Source organism: Echinops telfairi, unplaced genomic scaffold (assembly GCF_000313985.2).
Source record: "Echinops telfairi isolate 266 unplaced genomic scaffold, ASM31398v2 ScPeMD7_7412;HRSCAF=8450, whole genome shotgun sequence".
NCBI lineage: Eukaryota > Metazoa > Chordata > Mammalia > Afrosoricida > Tenrecidae > Echinops > Echinops telfairi.
The window spans coordinates 18228026-18232610 of NW_022111312.1; positions in this window are offsets into that span (position 1 = coordinate 18228026).

Below are 4585 nucleotides of genomic sequence, written 5' to 3' on the forward strand. Positions count from 1 at the left end.
TGGGCTTTGCGTTTCATGTCAGTCCTCCGTGCCACAAAGCATCCTTCATTCGACTTGTGTCACAAAATAGTCTTCATTTGACTTTCTTTCAATCCATTAAAAATGTAAAGCCAGGCGGCAGATCAGAGCTGGCACCAGAGGAAGGGGTTTGCTGCCCCCTGGGTAGCATCTTATGAAAGAGCTTCTCCAACAGCCTTCCCACACCATTGCCTTAGGAGTGAGGGTCAGCATCTCTTCCTGGCCAAGAGACATCTGTACCCAGAATAGTCTGCACAACCTGGGGGAAAGAGGACTGTTGGAAGGCTTGCACTTCCAGCCTTAAAACTAACTACAGAGCTACAGGAATCAAGACAGTGTGGCACCAACATCGGAATAGGCACCGATCAGTGGAATAGAATTGGGAACCTAGATTTTCAAAGAAGACCCAATGGCAATTCACTGAGGACAAGAATCGTGTTGGTAGAACCACAGGACGATGGCCCTTACCCCAGAGCTCCTTTCATGCACCCAAAGACGTCATAAAGGACGTGTGAAGATGGCCCACAGGGCGCATGAAAGAAAGAGGGTTTGAATCTGGAGTGTATGAGGGGTGAAGTTCCTGGGGTAGGGGGTGGGAGAATGTCATGATCTTTCAATGTCATATTTTGAAGCCTCACATGAAGAGCTCTTACAGCTCAGTCACACACACACACACACACAAAGCCAAACCCATTGCCACGGGGTCAGTGCTGCCTCACAGCGCCTCCACAGGGCAGGGTAGAACTGTCCCTGTGATTTCCTGTGGAGGAAAGCCCCGAGCACAAAGAGACAAGTAGCCCAGGTTTAAATGGGGCAAAGGAGACGAACCTGTATGTCCCCAAAGAAGGCGATGCACGGACACAGCCATTCTGGGGCCCCTCGCTAGCTCTCCACAGAACTGGTGCCCCCCAGCCCAGCTCAGAGGGGGAGAGTTTGCCTCTGCTGGGCTCAGACCCCAGGGACGGGGACTTCCAGTTAGCCCCAGGTCACTCAGTCCCTGGCTAAGGGCAAACCAGCCCTTGGGTGTCCCCAGTGAAGACTGGCCACTCCAGGAGGAAGTCAGGGTGCTATTACCACAAGGAGATGCAATGACACTGTGTCTTGGACACAGAAACCACTGGCCCTGCTGTGGGATCTCCCCCCTGTAGGGGCCCATCATTGCAGTTCCCAGTCAGACTGAAAGGTCATGGATGCTGGCCTCTCTCAGCCAAGGCACTGTCACCACCATGCCTCCAGGGGTCCTTGGGCAACTCTTTCCTCATTGGAAATGGGCCAGCTTAGCTGTTAGGTCCGTGGCCCCAGGAAGACCCCAGGGACGTGGGAGATGTGGAAGCCCCAGCCCTCGTGCAGGTGTGCGTGCAGGTACGCTCTCCTGTGCCGGAGAAGGCCCGTCTCCCGCCCCTCGCTTATGGGAGCCCAAGTGTCCCCTGGTTGTGGCCACATCACTCCATCCCTGCTTCGTCCTCCTCTGTCAAAGCTCTGCCGTGTGTCCCGGGTAAGGGCCACGTCCCTGGATGTACGACCCTCGAACACCTGCAGGCCGAGTGGGGAGGCCGCCGCTGCAGGAAAGCCAGTGAGCTTGTCTGTCCACTCCCCCAGGGTGGTCTGTCCACACCGTGGCCTGTGCAATGGGCGACGGAAACTTCCAAAACCGGGCCCTTTGGCAACCTGGGGAACGGGGCTGGGATTGAGCAGAAAACACTGCAAAGAACGTGTGGACAGCCAGAGCGCTTGCGCGGGGAAAGGGCGCCCAGGTGGCTCCCTAGCTTGGGCGCAGGGTTCCCTCAGACCCCAGCTGGTAAGGAACACAGTGTGTGCCTGTGCATACCAAAAGGTCCCACCCTCGGATCCCAGGGGTCTTGTGGGCTGTGGAAGCCAACCCCACAGCCGATAGAGCAGTCCCCGACTCCACTGCCATCAAGTCACAGCGACACTCTAGGACAGAGTCGAACGGCCATCTTTGGATTGCCAAGGCTGTAATGTTTTACAGAGGTCAAAGGCCTCATCGTTCTCCCTCAGGGTGGCTGGAGGTTTCAAACTGACCTCGCTGTGGGCAGCTCATAGGCCACTACACCACCAGGGCCCCCTGGCCGGTCCCCCAGAGGGGACACGGGCAAGTGGAGAGCCCGGCCTAGTGCACAGTTGTTTTGTCCGCTATTTTAGGGAACAAAGCATCACTGCCAGGCCTAGAATGTGATCACGTCCAGAAAGGTACAGCTCGCCCACGGGTGCCGCTGCTCGTCTGTTGTTTGGCTACAGGCAGGGTCAGCTCCAGGCTTAATGGTTCCACCAGTCTCTAGCGCAGCAGTCAGCCTGCTTTTAGTTTATGACTCTCAGATTTATTCCCCCATTTTCCTGCACAGTCCCCAGGTCCTTCTGTGGCTGTGATCAGAGCCAACAGGAGCCTCAAGCTGGCTGAGGTTTCTGGGGCATGGTCCCTCGCCCTGTCACAGCAGGCTCGGAGCCCATATGTGATCACTCTGTCTTATTAAGAGCTCGTTCAACCTGCTGGAGACGAGCTTGCAGATGGTATGGCAGCATGTCCATCTCCTTAGCACCATTTGGGGTTTGTTCCCTCCTAGGCGATGAAAAATGGTATGGGCTTGGGTTTGATGCCACATAGAACCCTGCTTGTATTCCCTGGCTGGTGCCAACGCTAATATACTCAGTGGCTGACTGGAAGGTTGGAGGCCCGTCTATACCTGCAGGTGCCTCACAAGAAAGGACTAATGCTCTGCTTATGAAAATGGTACAGGGCAAAATTACACAGAAAAGCTGTGGGGGTGCCTCAATGGTATCTGGTCTAACCAGAAATTAGGAGGAGCATTGCAGAGAGGTAGAGGGCCTTTCTGACTCCCGAGGTCCTAGGCTGGGTGTCGCAGCACACTTTGAACAGAGCACCCCACAGTAGTGGCAGGCAGTGATGCAGGAGTTGGTGGGGAATGGGACCATGAGGGGTGGGAGGCTTGCAGGCAACATGGCAGTCAGGACTAGCAGCACCCCAGCTGCCTGGGCACAGCCACAAAGCCCAGCAAGAGCTGGTGCCAGTGCAGGCTACAAGGTCACCACGAGGGTCAGCCCTTTCTCTGGGCTTTCACAGCCCCACACAAGTACACACACATGCAGGCTCGCACACAGAAACACAGGCACATTCACAAACACATAAACACACACGCACACAGAAGAATATGTCACACGTGCACACAGAAGGACACGTGTGCAAGTTCACACACGTGCACACAGAAACACACATGGCCTAGGGCAGCTAGTCCATCCTTTTAATGCAAGTTTTGCAAAGCCCAGCCCAGAGAGCTACTCTAACAGTCAGTACCTAAAAGAACCTAAACTCACTGCCACTGAGTCAATGCCAACTCATTGTGACCCTATAGGACAGGGTCGAACTGCCCTTGTGCGTTTCTGAGACTGTTTAGAGGAGTAGAAAACCCCATCATTCTCCCACAGAACAGCTGGTGTTTGACTGCTGACCTTGCAGATCGCAGCCCAATGTGTGACCACTACCCCACCAGGGCTCCTCAGACAGATAATAGTTCAAGCCAAGGTCCCTCATTCGATAGTGGGGTCACATGCCCATTCTTGGACCAATCATGTGGCCAGAGGATGGAACTAGGCTGCTTGGCCCAGACTGGGTAGGTGCTGTGGGCTGCCAGCAGGAAGAGGGGACTTGAGGGGACCCTGCCTGATGTCACTGCAAGCCAGCAGTCCCAGTTCAAGAGCCAACCAGTGTCCTTTCCTTGGTCGCTGCCTGTCAGAGTTGCGGTTGCCCCTCTAAGCACTGACCTGCTGTGTTTGGCCAGGCTTTAGGAGGTGCCTTGGTGCACGTGATGTCATAGGGTCTGCAGGGTGCCCTGGGGACTGGGTACACTGTATCCCTGTTCTGAAGATCCAGAGGCTCGGGAATAACCAGATGGCCAGACCCGCAGCTCTCCCTGGCCTGGGCCTGCCTCTGCCCAGCCTCACTCCCTGTGACCAGTGAAAGTGCCTGGGCCTCAGTTTCTCTACCCCGGTGGTTCCCTATGACTGACGCTTCCTGGGGGGCCCAGTAGGAGTGAGATCCAACCCTAAATGGCTGTGGGGGGAGGGTCCAGGGAGCGGGCTGGGTTACATTTGAGCCCAGGTCCTTTAGGCTCAGCCTGACCCACGCAGCGCATACTTTATGCCAGCCACGTGGTCACCCGGACCTCGACCGCTGCTGAGGACAGGCGCCTGGCTCAGGCTGGGCCCTCTGGGCCTGGAGCATTTACCTACTCCATTTACAACGTGAGAACAAATCATTTTCACCACAGAAGATTGTGAGAATTCGTTAAGTGCAGCGCCCCACACGGGAAGCTCCCAGATACGAAGCTATTAATACTTACCCTTCACCAAGCCTGCAGGGGTCTGCAGCCCACCCACACCCCACACTCTACACCTCAGGCACCCTGCCCCGCCCCCACCGGATGCTGCGCGGTGCTCGGGCTCCACCACCAGCCCACCAGGAGCGCTGCAGGCCCCGAGCCCGCGCTCTTCCTTCGCAGCCCCGGGCCCAGCCGGGCGGCCAGCTAGCTCG